We start from the raw sequence: 17744 nt of genomic DNA on the forward strand, positions 1-17744 counted from the left end.
TCTCATATCTGTATCTACACATTCTGAATTTTAGGATACATGGATGTTTTGTTTATTATTTACTTAATACATATCTGATCATAAAACAGAAAATGCAATAACTGGTGATACCACTGTTTCATACTTCAAAGTTTTTAAATGCTAGTAAAATTTATATTGCATGGATACCATTCTGTAACATTATGACAAAATTTTAATTTTAAACGGAACAAAATTTTGTTTTTTCTCTTAAAACTAATAAGATATGCTGCTATATGATACATAGATATGGTGACACTACTGCTATTTTTATCCAATTCTGTCATCTTCTCTAATAGTATGAGTGGTTTTAGCTGGGCAAATAGCTTTCCAGAGTAAATACTACATTTCCAAGCATCCCTTGAAACAACCTGTGGCCAAGTGTCTCATTTCCAGCTAAGGAAACCATAGAAGATTCTAATGAAAGAGGGCATCCTTTCCTTCTTTATTTTATTCCTCTTTCTAGAAAGTGGATGTGGGGGTGATTGCTATTATATCATATATGTGAGCTCAACTCCTCAGGACTAGGAGAAAAGGAACCATCAAGAGAAAAGGAACCCAAGTTTCTGATGACTACACAGAGCACAGAAATCATATCAATTCCGAAATTTATGCAAGAGAAGAGTAAACTTCTATCTCGTTAAAGAAAACTATTATCAGTATTTGGGGGATACATCATTGCAACATGTATTTTCATTAATAAAACAGCATTTTACATATGAGATCAGCCTTTGGTTATTTTCTCAACTGGACCAATGAAAATGTAATATAAGCAACTCCTCATACTATGCAGCCATTTATTCTGAAACTAACAACAAACATACAAAAATAATTAATCTAGTAAAATGCCATCATACATGTATGCACCTGACCTGTTGCATTTAATTAAACACTATACAATTTATATATAGACTATGACATTCTATAATTTCTCTTGACAACCAACTTTAATATGTCAATGGCAGTATTATATTGAACACATACATACATCATATTAACACAAATATAGTACAGAAAAAAATGGAATATTTATTTTTATCCGATTCTAAAGTTAAGGTCCTCTGTTCAAAAGCAAAAACAAAAAAACTATGGGTAAGTGAACTAGAGACAAGTGTAAGAATTCTTGCTCTATTATCACACAACTTTAGTAGGGTCATCACAATTTTCCAGATGCCCTCATCTGTAAAATTGTTTCAAAAGGCTCTTTTGGGAGTTTCCCTGGTGGCGCAGTGGTTGGGAGTCCGCCTGCCGATGCAGGGGACACGGATTCGTGCCCCGGTCCAGGAAGTTACCACATGCCACGGAGCGGCTAGGCCTGTGAGCCATGGCCGCTGAGCCTGCGCGTCCGGAGCCTGTGCTCCGCAACGGGAGAGGCCACAACAGTGAGAGGCCCGCGTACCGCAAAAAAAAAAAAAAAAAGTCCCTTTTGGCTCTAAATATCATTTTGTTGAACCGAAATATTTGATATTTTAAAATATTAAACTAGCTGGTAACATTGGTCATATAATAACCTTGCATATACTAAAACTTATTTGAAATCTAATTTAGGATCCCCACACCCTTTTTCTCCCCCAGATTGAGTTGTCCCATTATGCTGATTATATACGGGGTCTGCTGGGGTTAGAATAATAAAATAGTCTACCAGGAGGTAGTATGATATCTCAGAAACAGTACTAAACTGGAATTATGACTATACATAAGTATATATGTTATATATTTAATAAACATGTTTATATAAATATAAAATATAAATGTCATTCTAGTTTTAACTCTAGTTAGCTCTGTGACCTTAATTAACTCATTTAACATTTCTGAGCAGAATCATGTATTCTAAAAAAGTTACTATCTTCATAATTCCTCCTCCAGCTTTACGATTATATTTATAGTATATTATTATTTTATGGCATGTTTATGTAATTTATTTATTTAAAAAGGAATCTACATGTAGCCAGAAAAATATAAGGACACTCATTATTTTGTGGAGCTATACTGACATCCTTTGGTAAGATTTTGGTTCATTCCAACTTAATGTAGAGATAAATAGGGAGATGAACAGTTAGATGGTTAAGTAAACAGAACCACCCAAATGTATTTATTACCTCGCCCCTCCCCCCCGCCCCCCACACGTTTGGGCATGACAGTTAAGTTTCCGAGAAAAAAAATTAAAAGAAAAAAAAAAGAAAGATGCTGTTACGCCCCAAATCTAAATATTTTAATAGGGTTAATTGAATATTTACATTATGAATAAAATATTTTATCTATAAAATATAAAAAGGCAAAGCAGGTAAGATTAAGCAGACAAGACTGGCTCACGGACATCCCCAAACGATGAGCAAGGTATGTTCTAGTATGAAAATAAGCAACAAAAATAAGGTGTTTGGAGAATCAAGGAAAGAAAGTTCCCTGAAAGCAAAAATAAATCATTTAAACCGCACCAAAAATCACTCTGGTAACGTGTCAGATCTCGTTGCAGTGTGACTTGGCACTCGGTTCATGTATTTCGGTAGTCTGGCGTAAGGATGGTGCCCGAATAGATATATCAGATGAAGAAGTATCTATTAAAAGGAATTGCAAGAAGCAGTCCTGTTCTGAGATTGTATTACGGACACAGCCGGATTAGATTGGGTTGATTACCTTAGCCTTGAAACAGAGAGTCTTTCTGCCCTGCGGGGGAGGGGACGCCTTTCATCCAAAGCTCTCCTCTGCGCTGCGCCCTCCCCTCGCATTCACTTGCAAATCGCTGTGTGCTTGCAAAAGCCAGCACTTCTAACCTTCCCATGGCGAGTGCTGCAGCTCTATCAGCAGAACCTTTCTCTCCGAGTGAGGAAGGGTTTTTCCCCCCCTCCTTCCTTTTCTTTTCTTTTCTTTTCTTTCTTTTTTCTCCCTTAATCAGAAGCACTGAATGAAAGCCAATCAGAGAGAGCTCGCCCCCGTTTTTTTCGGTTCCCTGCCGTCCAGAGTTAAAAGTGATGCTGAGAGAAAGCTTGAGTTAGATTGAAGTAGAATCAGTGATAGAAAATAACAGCCGAAAACAAACAAAAAGGGGACATAGTGACAATTTCTCCAGGGTTATTTTGGCTGGAACCAACTTCCATTATCCAGAAGCTGATAAAAAAAGGTAGGAAGACTTCATCTCGCTATCTCTCTCTCTGTCAATCTCTCTCTCTTTTTTTCCCCCTAACTCCCTTAAGGTCTCTTATTTTCTTTCCCTGGGGGAAAATGTTTGTTTTTAAGTTGTATTCAGCAGTTATTTTCAAATAATTATCTTTAATACATAGAAAATTACTAAGCATAAAACTATATATTGGATTCTAGAAACAACTGCTTTGAATATCTGAAGAGGTAATCTAAAACTGGATAAATTACATATTATGCTCAACAGTGGGTCATTATGTTAGAGTTTATGAATTCATTCACTGTGAACAAATGCTAAAAATATATTATGGAGTGTAATTTGTCACGCTCATACTTGTTCATCTTAATTTTTAAAAATCCGTTGAAAAGAACATTGTTGCTATGAACTCTATCACCGAACATTACTTTGCATTCCATATGAATGGGTGCACTCTGCACTTATTTATAGTCGTAGTTCATTGTAAGTTCAATATAAGGAGAAATGACAGGCAGAAGACAGATGCCTTGAACCTGTCAATGGTCACTAAGCATCTACATAAATAAGATAGATTGGCATTTATCAGAAATAGAATAGGCATAATTCCTAGATTCGCATTTTGTATCTGAGTCAGAAGTATGAGAGGGGAAAGATGAAGAGGGGAGATTAAATGCATGTAGTCAGCAGTTGCAGTATTTATTGTCTCTGCTGCAATAAAATCCATATTTTATGTGGTGTTAAATTAATGCAGCACATTGCAAGACTAAATGCATGTCCCCAACAAGTAACTATTGATAGCCCTGTAAGTGTGGGAAAAAGCGGTAGTCTGAAAGTGTTTTTATGCCACTGCAATAAAAACCTACCATCTTCTTATCATTAAAAAGGGGGGTCTACAGGTGCAGTCACAGGCAAACGTCATTTTAGAATTGACCTCTTGTCTTTTGCTTCCAAAAAGCAGATCTATTTCCTATAATTGTTGTTCTTCATTCCAGTAAGAGCTTCTATTATCCAAAAGGGCACATGCATTACTCTCAGCTGTTTGGAGCTACATGCTTTTTTCTTGCTGTGTTTTTCTTGAAGGATCTATATTAAAAATAATCTGTCCCTCTGATGCTGACAACTGGTATACTTCAATATATATGTTAGTAGAGTTTCTCCCTCCACAGCATCCCCCTGTCTATCCTGCTTTAAAATGTGGCTACAAGAGCTTCTCTGTGGTGAATAACACTTGGCAAGAGTGTGCTCATTTTTTAGGTCTGGTATGGTGAGGATTTTTAATTAGTAGAACTTTCAGGAAAACATTATGTCATGGACAAGAGCTCTAGGTTCATTTTTAGTTAAAGTATGAAGAAAATAGGAAGAGGTCTGTGTCACAGGGAAATAGGTAAATGGTAAATTGCATAGATAATCTGCTTGCCCCCCTTCCCTGTAGCATAGTAAAGGTGGCACATACGTATTCAATGTGTAATGCATAAGGAAATAGTGGTTTATTGGTGGGCGGGTGTGGAGCAAAGGTGTTAGAAAGTGCACAAATCTAAGCAGAGTGTGTTTGTGGCTTAGGAACACATCAAATACAAATCCATTCTGATGATGAAAACAAAGAAATGCTTCTTTCATTTGCTTTCACTTTTCTTTTTTTGGATGTGTTTTTAAAGTGTGAGTCAACGTCTGCTTTCATTAAATCAGATACTTCTTTGGTTTCAAATACTTGCTGCTAACATATTGACTTCCCTTGTGAATGTGTATGCCTTCCCTGACTCCAATCAAAGCATAGAATTCCATACACTTAGACGCCTGAAAAAGAAAAAAAAAGAGAGAGAAAAAAAACCCCAGGGACATAGGAGAGGCGCACATAACCTGTATGACATCCGTATGCACATGTATATGTGTGGTTAGATTGCTTGCTACCTGATTAATGCTTCAGGTGATATTCCTAGATGTTTATAGAACCTAGCTGTTTGTTGATAAGAACAGTACTATACAGGTATTGAATTTAATATTGTTCTGTTAGATTTTCACCTACACTAAGATTTTCTTAAAGAAAAAAGGGATAGAAAATTGTTCTTCTGTTTAGCGAGATATGCATTTCTGGCACAATATTAAGAAAGTTAGTGTATCTGAAAGAGGTATGCTTTTTTTTTTTTTTCCCCCTGTTGAAAAAGAGAATATTTGAAACTGAAAGGTTAATTCCAACATGTGTGAATCCTGTTCAGAGTCTAGGATGCGTTTTTTGGTCTTCATTTAATTTCACATATAAACAAATGACTGAGACAGAGTATATATGATCTGGGAGTTTCTGGGCATATGACTTATTTCATATGTTTCTTAACCTACTTTGCAGCAAGTGATAGAACCAGTGCTCCTGGAATATGTTATTTTTATACCAAATCATTCCGCTAGGCTGCAGCACGGGAACAGCATTCGCTCTGACGATGCTGATTCAGCAGCAAAGTGAACAATATTTCTGTTAAATGTTATTATCAGAAATAGCATTGCAGAGTAAACAATTAGTACAAAGCGGGGCTGTAAAACCAACTACCTCTAGTCTAGCCCTTGGGTTTCAAAAGCATTGACCATAATATATTCTTATTTCTACTGTGCAAATTACATTCTAATACTGTTGCCACACAGAAGTTCTCATAAAATACTGAAACAACAAAGTATTAAGTAGAGAAATAAAACTTATTTATGCCAGTCATAAGTAATTTTATACAGCTATTTGGTTTCCAGATTCCAGGTCTGTTTTTGAAAATTCTACTTCTGATTAAACTAAAGTATTATCTGGAATAAGGTTTCAGAAAAGTCACTTCACTAGCCATATTATATTTAACAGTCATGCCTGAAATAAGCTGAAGTTAAAACCCAAGTAGCAAGAAAGGTGCCCTCATTCTTGTTAGGCTTATACTGAAAAATGGTGGCATGGATTAAGCCTTGTACTAGGTGTGTATAATCCCTCTTATGAATATTTTGAAAAAATAATCAGAGTCCAAAGAATAGCATTATGAATTCATAGTTGAGAAATGAAAGTTAACATAAAACAATCTTTTTCCTTTCTTCACACTTAATTCGGACCAGTGAGTTCATGGAGAAAATTTTATTTTTTCATAATTGCAATAACCTAAAATATGCAGATAGAAAAAAAGTTCTGAATTTAAGCATTTTTAAATCTGCCTTTTTTTTCTAATTAAAGCATTTGAATTATGTCTACAGAGCAGTGATATAACAATCCCTGCTTTTACCTCCAGTAAGTTCCACACTCAGAATTACAGATTTTTTTTTATCACGCATCTGAATGAGAAAATTTCAAACAAGTCTACAAGGAATGCCTGTTTTCTAAGATAACAAAATCAGCTCAGGGTCACCTCTCTCCTCTTCCTTTCTTGTCCTAGAGCAGCTTCAGCTCACTTGATATTTTAGTATGAGACCTTTTATAATCCAGTTGTGCTGTCTTTCTTAAGGGTATCTAAAACATGTGATGCCATTTTTGCCTTTGCCATACCTTCTTCGTCCAACTAACTCGAGGCAAACATTATAAGAAAATCATATCTATGACATTAAAAGTTGTAGATTTCTGGGAATGCATTATTTTAATGTAATATTGGCATTGATCGGTTAAAATAGTCTGAGTTTAAAAAAATGTTTCAGTATAACTTTTGATTAACTCTTTATTCTCAATGCAACTTCTCACGAAAAAGTAACTTGATTTTTTTTAAAGAATAAAGGTACTTTGTTTTCACCAGTCTTTTTACTTTTTCTCTCTTGCAATGTATGTGAATTTCTCTATATCACTAAGAGACATTTGTTAAATATTACCTATTGGTGGTAATATTTAAAGAAAGGGATTTAAAGAAAGGGAAAACTGAAAATTGAGTAAGAACGAATAAAATAGAATTCCATTGTACTGCATTTTACGAAATAAAGTGTAGCGTTCCTTGAAAATAATGACTGTCTGTGGGAGGCTGAAGTACCTTCATATAGCAGTCCCTTATAGCAGAGGACATTATGTCCTTAGAGAGTTTGTCAGTAACATTATAAAGCACTTAACCAAACCATGTGATCTCAATTTGAAATCCACCACCGCCCCCCACCCCCACCCACTGCCCCTGTTTTGTTCTTTTTAGAAAGAAGCCTTGATACTACATACTCTATATGATGCAGAAATACAAAGTTAAATAACATTTCCACTTTCAGGGCAGGATTAAGCAATAGGCTATAAGGTATCATACAACAACATTGCTTCATAACAGGAAATTCAGTATTAATGACATGTCTAAACATTTCAGAGGCCTGCTGACCTTCCTCCCTTCCTCCACCGCCCCCCACCTCCTTCTCCCTCTCTCATTCCTTCTCCCTTCCTTTCTTCTCCTCTTCTTCATTTATGACAATTACAGACGTCTTTGAATGAGTTTTCTCTTGTGCTTTTTTTATATTATCCTATATGAAATAATATTTCTGTAAATCTTGTGATGTTTATGGCCAGTATTCTATCATCTGCCACATTGTACATTGGATTGATTACATTATCCTTTGCATTACACCATAAAGTATATGAGAGTTCAGTTGACTAGAGCGTGTCCTTTCAAATGAAAGCAATTTTTATAAACATTATAACACCTAGGCTTTTAAGGAATTGAAATTGGCACCAAAGTAGTTTACTGCACTAGCAAGCAAAGTATGGGAATTCAGCATTTATTAGTGAAATGACTTCTCCTAAGTATCAGAATGTGGATGCATAAGCATAAGTTATTATACTCAGTACATCAGTTATTGATTGGGAATCTTTGTTGATTTACTGGAACAGAGAATATTGAAATAGTTTGACAGAGCCCTGATTTTAAACATACATTAAACATAAATTGTGTGTTTTCAGAAAGCAGTCTTTCATTAGACTTGTTGACTCTTCTTCGTTGCAAAATACAGATATTACCAGTGTGTAATCTAAAAATGTAAACTGATTTAAAATGAGCAAACGTCTATTCTAGATATTGTAGAGTAAAGAATTACATTGCTCCTACCTTGCTTCCAGTTGAAAATTTGGGAAACAAAAACTGTAAAAATAATCAAGTCAAGCAGAACATGTGGGGAATTTAAATAACCAATAAACTGAATAAAGTCAATGTTTTAACTTGGGTTATTCTGGTAATTCTCTACAATGTTCATATGGTAGTTATAAATACAAGAATTGAAGTTGAAATTTGGAAGAGTTAGATGAATAGATCAAGGGCAATCAACATATTTGCCTAGGTTATTGAGTGCATTTTTTGCATAATGCTAGTATCATAAGTTTCAAAAATGTGACTGATTCTCCTTTTTTATGTAACTCTACTCCTAATAAAATCAAGTTCAATCAATCCCATGTGAAAACCATGGTAACTTCTGGGATTTTTAAAAGTAAAGAATGTTTCCATAATTCTTGGATCAGACTTCAAATTTAGATGAAGTACCATAATGTTTCTGGATAATTTGACTTCCAAGTACCAGCTTTAAACTAATAGCCTCACATATAGGTTGACTTGAAAGCATTTGAACTATCTGAGGGACTTCAATAGTTTTGTGTTTACCATGTAAATCTAAGTGTATAGTATATTAATTATTTTATTTAAAATATTTGCTTTAAATAGACCAAAAATTTTAAATTTTATTCCTTCAAACTTATTGGTTTCAATCTATTGCTAATAAAATAAAGACTGCGAATTACTAATCTTTTCATACCAACAGTGTGATATTTATTTGCTTTTGCAATGACATAAAAAGAAAAGGAACCATTAGAATAAAACCAAGTGTATATCAACTTATTTAATCAAATAAGCAGAAATTGAGTACACAATGACTAACCATAGCCTAGTAAAATATAATATTTTGTTTTACTTCTTTCTGAAGCCTTCTAAGTTGGGGGTTTTTCCTGCTCTGTAGTCTTGAACTGTATTTTGTCACCAGAGTGACTTTTTAATGTGTAGTGCACATTTATTCTGTCTGCATCTAGCTTCCTAAATTTGAATAAAATCCTTTCCCAGTGAATAAGTACCTATGGAAAGTCTTGATTTCTTTATCCACTCCCTTCAACAAGGCTTCAGTGAGTCTTTTGGAGATTTGTTCAACACTGAATGCCAACCACAGGCAAATACTTAGAAACCCCTTCCCTTTCTCCGCTTCTTTTCCTTCTTCTTTTTTGCCCTGATTGAGTGAAGAATGGAGATTTTTTATAGAATTTCTACATTTTAATCTACTGACCTAAAATTTCAACATTTTAACATACTGACCAAGGTTTTGGATGGATGCATCTGAAAGAGAACTACATTTTTCGAAGATTCTCTTCTGGCTACTGTGCCCCTTAAAATATGCCCTGATTTTTCAATATTTAACTAGATGCTTCTACATAATCTTATCTTATTATCAATTTGTAAAATGTCACTATCTTGGGAAGAGACACTAGTAAGTATTTTCAATACTAAAAAAAAAGAAAAAAGACAAATACTGGGGAAATGAAATATCCCTAAAATCTAAGTTAAGAAAAATGGTTTCTTAGCTAGACTTTTTTTCTTTGAGTTGGATTATCCTCCATAATTGAGTATGAAATCTGAACAAAGTAGGTGAAAAACATGTTTTCTGTTTTAGGGCAAAGATATGTCAGTGTTAGGCATACAACCTCTGCTGGGCATCTAGACCCGTGGAGATGTGAAGTTAGAGAAATGGTGACCACAGACTTGTCTTTGACTTCAGAGCAAAGACATTAATTCACCGCTTTTTAGGTAGGGGTTGGATCAAACCAGTTTCTAGGTATGTCCAAGATGAACAAAGTATGAATGAGAAGAGCCTCGTCTTTTCTAGAAGCAAACTGAAACATTGAATATAAACCACTGCTCCCCCAAAATCCTTATGGAAATGTTTGGCTTTTAATGGTGCTAATAAATTAAGATATGATAATGCAAAATTCACAATCATTGTGTTTTGATTTTAAGCTATCATGTATACCTACATATTTATTATTTTGCATGTGTTATATTTTTCGTTTGCCTTTTACTCAATAAATTTAAATGATCTCCTGGTATCTAAACAATCACTTGCTCAATTTTTTCTTAGCTTCTAATTAATTTTATTCATTTAGGGGGAGGTTCCTACGAGCCATTCCCTTAGTGCTACACCCAGAGATATAAGGATGTATCTAATATAAATTTTGTGCTTGAGAAGTGGTTTTAATGTGAGATATTCACAATTAAATATCATATGATTTATAATAGAAATATTAGTAGTTATGTTCTAAATATGTCAGTTATCATGGAAAAGTATTAAATTAGCAGAATGTCATTGGACAGTTACCTATTCCTCTGCCTAACACAGATTCTTCGGTTTTGATTTTCTATTATGTAAACTACCTAAGAAACTTCTCACTATCTTGTTTAATTAATTCTTTCATTTTTCTATTCACTGTTCTTTAAATGCCTGCCATGAGCCAGACACTGTGCAAACAGCCAGATACGAGAATGAAGGGGGAGAAAGACAAAACAAAACAAAAACCTTTTCTGCAGTGAGGCATTAAATAATCACATTACTTTTTATTATATTCTAGTTTTGATTAATACAAGAACGATGAGTATCAGGTACTTTTAAAATGAGTAACATGAGGTTCTAATTTCACCTATTTTCATAAGCTGTATTATTGTATTCAAGGCCACATGACATCTTTCAAGAACCTATCAAAATGAGTTAGCAGATTAGTTTAAGATGCATATTTATTCAGTCAGTGTTGAGTCAGTGGGGGCCTGAGGGTGGATTCTGAATTGGTGCTTCAGTTAGGAGCAGCCAAGGTGGTTGGTGATCCATGTTTGCACTTCATATGTGCAGTAACCGATTGTCATCCTGCAGCAAGGACTCAAATTTGAGACTAATATTCCAATCCCAAACGAGAAGCCTAAATGAAAAGCCTACATATCTGAAGACCAGGCAAATTCTATTGCTAAAAATTCTTATGAACAGAAGCTTCCACACCCCAACAAGCAAAATATTCACTGCATAGAAGCCACTGAGTTTCAAACTTGGTCACTCCGTCAAAAAGTTTCTTCTATATAATATTATTTTGTGAGGATACCTGATAAAGGTCATGTTTAATAGGGAGATGACACAGTGATAAGGCTACATGCCAGAAGCACTGAGATTGCCTTTCTTAATAAATGTAGTGACTCTTACCTAAGTTTACTCACAAGGATGAAAGCATGGAAGGTGGCACCAAACTGGGTTCAAATGCTGTGTCACTTACCAAATATTTAATATTCCTGGTAGGTTTTTCATCTGTAAAATGGGGTTAAATAATTGTACTTATATGATAGTGCAGTTGTCATGACTGAAAGAAACCATAACTGTAAAGTACTAACAATTCTTGACGCACAATAGGTGTTCTAGTGCTACGTATTATTGTTATTGTCACCTTGGGGTTTTTTTTTGGTATTATTATTTGTAAATTAATGTGACCTATGCTTTTTCATTAATATTGAGCGTGTTTTATTTTAACCATAGCATATGATGCAACTTGGGCTACCAAATTCAAATTTAATTTGTATCATGTAATAATAATTTTGTGTTGAGATGACAACTATATCGTGTTTGAAGTCTGATTTTGTCACTAATTCTACTGCCAACATCATAAATTTCTCATTCCAAATTTTTTGTTTGTTTGTGAAAATGGGAGTTTGAACCAAATAATTTCCAAGGACACAGTTAGTTTATCTATTGTTCCAATTGGAAAGGGCTAATACAACCTATTATTGTAACTGGAAAGGACTCAATATATTACTGTTAAAATATAATCATTCCCTAACCATTGTGAAAATGTCAGTTGCGTAAAGCGAGAATGTAACCTGAAAACTTAAACTACATTCTCAGAATCACATATAGTTAATCACATGAACTAGGGAATTAATGGATTCAAATTTTGAAAATGATGTGAAAGACCTAAAAAGGGGACAGAGAAGGGAGAAAGCATTAGAAAGATGGACACTAAGTGTTGTGAGTTCTGTAAGCCACATAAACTCACTCAGGTGAAACATGAACCATTTCTGAATATACTGCAGTAATGGTTCCTTTCACAGATTCTCCTTCTTGAGGTCAGAGTAATGAAAATTAGAACAAGGATGATGGACAGAGTCAGTGCATTAACAGAAATAATCCCATTAAAGTTTTGATACCTATAAATCTCAAGAATAGTTCTGCCATCTGTATTACAAGCTGAAAGGTCAGTGGGTCAGAAAGTCTCTATTACAAGCTGAAAGACTAGGTCCAAGAAACCGTCTGATGGAGACAGAATCTGCTGCAAAATGTGAAAATTTTAACAGGTTTTACTTAGATAGTTCATTTTTTCATTCTTCACATTTAAGGTAATATGAAAATCAATGAAAAATCACTGTTTCTGTTTTTTTCTGCCTTTTTGTGGCTCTATTTATATGGTATATTAAAAAACATCTGGAATGAATTCTATGGAATTATGTAAAGTCTATAAATTCCTTTCTTTTTAAAACTTCATTTTAAAAATCCAGAATTATATCACATTTTTTATTTTCTAGTTTTATTTATAATTCCGGACTCATTAATATATTTGTTTTAGAAATTTAAACATATTAAACATATTTAAAGAATAAACTTAGCCGTTTATCTTACCCACCCACATGTAGAGGTGAGGTGAGTCATAATAGAGACTACTAATCCTAGCCAACAAATATAATTTTGTGAACATAGTGAAGATAATTCTCATTTTTGGTCATAGCTATATATTTACATTTATTATCTATTTAATTATTTACTATTTAATCAAAGTCACAGTCTTCTTCATAACGTGTTTATTAATGCTGTGATCATTAGATAATACTTTTTTTGTCATGGCTTCACTATAGTTTTGGCTAAGCGATTTAACTTTATGGGTGATTGATTAGAATGGCTAATTTAAAATATTCTAATAATAATATATACTTCATTTTACTTGACTTTCTAAAGGCATGTACTTTTAGAATTAGACCTCCCGAGGGCTAAAAATTAGTCATGCTTTCTCTTTAGTTTTAAAATTCTTTAATTATGCTAGAGAAAAAGTTCATTCACTCGCATATATATTTACTTTCATTTAACTGGGAATCAAGTGAGAATAAAATTGTGTGAAACTACAGGAGAAATTAATTTTGAAACCTAAGTAAATGAAACGTTGAATAAGTATGCAGATTAAATCACTTCCTTTCAAAATCCATCAAATTCTTCAAGGTTTTCAACCATTTAATGTGTTGTTTTGAAAGTCTGCATTTTAAAATAATATAAATTCGACTTCAAAACTTAATCAGAAGGTTGAAATGAGTTTATGTTTCTGAGGTATTGACCCATTTATAGGGTAAATTGCTGCTAATATTTCTGGTAAAATTCTATTCGACAAGAGGTAAAACATACTTAGGTGTTTGGCGCCCCCTTGTGGCCATCATATAGTATATTAGGGAAAACTCCAGATTCTTTTCCAACTGAACGCTGCACTTGGGAGCATTGAAACCAATGTGAACTTATATTAAGGGTTATACAATGGCATTACAGATGGTTCATGTTCAATATTTACATGTCTATATGAATTATAAAAATATTGTTTTTCAAAAATCTAAACAAAATATTTTAAACAACACTTTTCAGGCAAGATATAATTTCTAAACCAAAATATACTTTTACTGTTCAGCTGCAAGTCAACACTAATGACTCCTTAAACATTTAATGTTCTCAAAGCAAAATTCCTTCCAGTATCCTCTGGTGTGCCGCACAAAGAAACCCGGGGCTGCGTTATTGTGATTTTTGCATTTTGTAAAACTTAAATGTAAATATGCAGCCTGCATGAAAAGTATGAAACGACTGCCAGTAACCCCTGGTCATTGAATGTGTTTTTCAGGGGGCTCACTGGAAATTCAGAGAGACAAATTGTTTGCTTTCATTTTTTTCGTAAATATTCGAGTAATTTATAATTTGCATAGTGTAATATACATATTCACCAAATGTCTCTTTTACTAAGTTTTTTGTAACCTAACAACACACTTTCATGAGAGTAGGTCCCATTGTTTACTTCTCTTACAATTTTACCAGGAAGTACCTGCATTTAAAAATAAAACAGTACTATTATTTTCTTGAAACCAAAAATAAGACTTCTAGATTTTTAAGTCCGGAACCCTCACTGATTTCTTATATGTTTTTCTTCCTCATTATCTAGTTTATTATCTGAGGGTAAAAATAAAGAAATTTGATCAGAATGAATTTTCTTTGTACATCACCCATAGCAATAGATGAGCAAAAGAAGTTCTCTAATTTATTGCTATATCTATAGCTCTTTCTCTCTATCTCTACCTACCTACCTATTAGGATGGCACACTTATGTTACCATCCTAAAATATTACCATTCATCATCATTATCATTAAAACCTGAGTAAGACTTCAGTTCCAAGACTGGACATGAAAATGCCTAGTCAGACTTACAGGCTTCAGTGTCAACAGTTCCTGAACTGTCTGTCTTTGGGGCACTGGGATGATTAATTTTAAAAGAATGGAACTTAATGGGAACTGAAGACAGATTTATAAAATAACAAAAAGTCTTGTGAAGATTATCTGTATGTTCTGTGTTAAAGCCCTGAGTTTCCCATCTTTATAAAGCAAATCATTTTCTCTCTGTTCTGAACTTGCCAGGCTGGCTCTTGATGTAAAACAGGTGGTCAGAGCACGTCATTTCTCATGCACAGCCCAGCAGTCTCACTGAAAACGAAGATTACTTCGCTTCCCATTAAACCATGTTCCCTCTGTCAACAAAAGTGCTTCTATTCTAAGAGATATTACTATTGATTTGCCTTTATTCTCAAAAGACTGATAGGGTTTTCATTCTATGCAGTGGTGCACACTGTGTAATTTAAACAAATATGTAAAGTATATATTTCAACTCCAAAAGGGAGACAGAAATTGAAATGGTGTATTTAAGAGGTTAGAAATGTTTAAAATTTAGAAGAAGCCTTCTAATGATGTCATATTCACATTTAGTGCTACTGTTTAGGGCAAAGTCTCTTTTTTTGCAGAATGAATGGTAAACAGATAATCATAGATATTGAAAGAAACGTATAGAAATCTCTCCTCTGGTGAGTAAAACCAAGAAATAACTCAAGACACTTTTACCTAGAAATTTCTAGTTCCTTCTCAATTTTAGTCTAAAACGTAGCATACCTATTTGCCCAAGATAATTTAGCTTCAAGTGATAAGGGAGATTTCCATAATTAACCATCATCCTAAGACCATTTTTAAACTTCTTAAAAATTTCTTCACTGTCCTAGAGCTAAAAATGCATTGTCTCTAATCTTAACTCTCCACCCCCAAATATGCTTATTTGATAAATCCTTTTAATTCTAACTGTATAACAAATATAAAATTGGTCTTTTTAAAATTTCAACTCAATACTACAGAAGAGATTAAAATTACATCTTTCCTTCACAGTTCAATCATGTTTTAGAGTTCTTAATATATATTATAGAATTTGCTAGGAACTTGAGATACAGTTGTAGATAATATGGTCCCTTCTTCAATGAAATGAAAATATAGTAGGAAGGAGCAACATTTAAAGGTAAATACATTGTAAATTAGTGTTTTGCTTGTAGGATGAATGAAATTTTAGGGGAATGTAGGCGGGAGAACATGGCAATTTAATCCTGGGGGAGCTGAAGGGGGGCTTGAAAGGTGAGTGTTATTTCATTGGTTATTAAGAGATGAAATTAATGAAATAAGAAACAGCTTTCTGCACATCCAAAATCCTCCTAGCTGATCTTCTCTCTTTCCCCTCTAACCCTTCCTAAAATATATTTTTCTTAATTTATTTTTTCATATAATTATTCATTCAGTAATACTTACCGATTTTCCATTATGGAGAAGGCAGTATGTTAGGGACCATGATGTGATGGAAAATAAGTCATATTCAAACTTTTAAACCTCGAATGCCTTCTGGTGTTTTACAGGAGACAATCAAAACAGAAGTTAAAATATAGTCTGATAATTGCAAGGAACAGTGTCAGCACAGGGTACTATGACGTTAAAGATGTGGGCATATGCCAATGTTTTAGTCCAAGAACGGACTCCTTCAGGGATGAAATTAAAGCTAAACCCTTAAAGCTGTGACACTTTGTGTCACTCATACACTCAAAGATTTTTCTGCACAAGTCCATTTTGAGAGATATTGCTACATAGTGGTAAATTGTTCTCCAGAGTTGGGCAGATCTACATAGAGTATTACTTCTGTCACCAAGGAGTTTGGGAATCTTGGCCAAGATGTTTAATCTAGCTAAGCCTCAGTGTCTTATCTGGAAGATGAGATAATATGGCTACTTCTTAAACCTGCTGAAAGGATTAAATGAAACTATACTTATAAAGCACTTAGTAGAATTGTTTTTGTTTTGTAATTAATAGATTCCTAATAAATATTCCCAGCATTATTACTCCTTGTGGGTAAAATCCAAATTCTTTAACCTAATATGATCTAATTCTTCCTTCTTCTTTTAAATCATTGTAAGTCCCTCTGCCCAAACCCCTGTAATTTGCCTCTTAGTAAAGACAAGTTCACCAGCTCTCAGTTTCAGGTGAATTGTCCTTACTTTGTGTATTATTTTATTATTATTATATCTCTCTAGCTTTGTTTATATTGGTCACTTTGCCCCTAGACTCTGCCTGGTAAAACTCATACTACTCAGGTAGGCTTCAAAAGTTATTTTTTCCTTAAGTTGTTCCTTGCATTCTCCTGCTAAAAGGGTTCTTTAGCTTTGGAAAACTCACAACGTTTTATTCATACCTCTCTTTACCATGAGTAATCATCTGCCTTGAATTTTTTGTGTGTGTTTGTCTTATTTCTTTTTTTAATATATAATTACTTTCTTAAAACCAGGATCATGTTGATTTTTATCTACAACTCCAGCACTTAGCTCAGTAACTCCCACATAGTAGCAGATGTGTGATAAGGAAATTCATGTGTCAGATAAGTACAACATATATTATGGTTTACATTTTATAGACATATTACCATAGAATAATTGAAAGATTAAACAACCGTTAAAAACACAAAAGCCATCTTTCTTTTCACTGGATAATATTCTGGCTCTCTCCTTTACCCTAAAGCAATTTTCTTTTTTACAAATACAAACTCTAAAGCAGCTTTTTCTCATCCTGATTGATTGACTGATTATTATCTTATTCGTTTAGCATTCACAATTGGCCCACCCCAGACCTACTTTATCAGAATTTTTGGAGTTATGGTATGGCCATACATATTTTATTTTATGTATTTATTTTTTATGGACGTATAGTTAATTTACAATGTTTTAGTTTCAGGTGTACAGCAAAGTGATTCAGTTATATGGCATATATATATACACACACATATTGATATATATGTGTGTGTGTGTATATATATTCTTTTTCAGATTCTTTTCCCTTGTAAGTTATTACAAAATATTAAGTATAGTTCCCTGTGCTATACAGTAGATCCTTGTTGGTTATCTATTTTATATATAGTAATGTGTATCTGTTAATCCCAAACTCCTAATTTATCCTCCCTCTTTTCCCCTTTGGTAACCGTAAGTTTGTTTTC

The 17744-nt window shown here is 33.7% G+C and overlaps 1 protein-coding gene across 1 annotated transcript in view; it reads left to right on the forward strand.

Moving 5' to 3' along the window:
* The first annotated feature begins 2749 nt into the window (after positions 1 to 2749).
* LOC101286389 (cadherin-10) overlaps positions 2750 to 17744 on the forward strand; it is a 190136-nt gene continuing 175141 nt past the window's right edge. Inside the window, exon 1 of the mRNA XM_004276371.3 lies at positions 2750 to 3136. The gene's annotated coding sequence lies outside the window, so the exon portion shown is untranslated. The remainder of the gene's footprint in view (positions 3137 to 17744) is intronic.

Source organism: Orcinus orca, chromosome 3 (genome assembly GCF_937001465.1).
Source record: "Orcinus orca chromosome 3, mOrcOrc1.1, whole genome shotgun sequence".
Lineage (NCBI taxonomy): Eukaryota > Metazoa > Chordata > Mammalia > Artiodactyla > Delphinidae > Orcinus > Orcinus orca.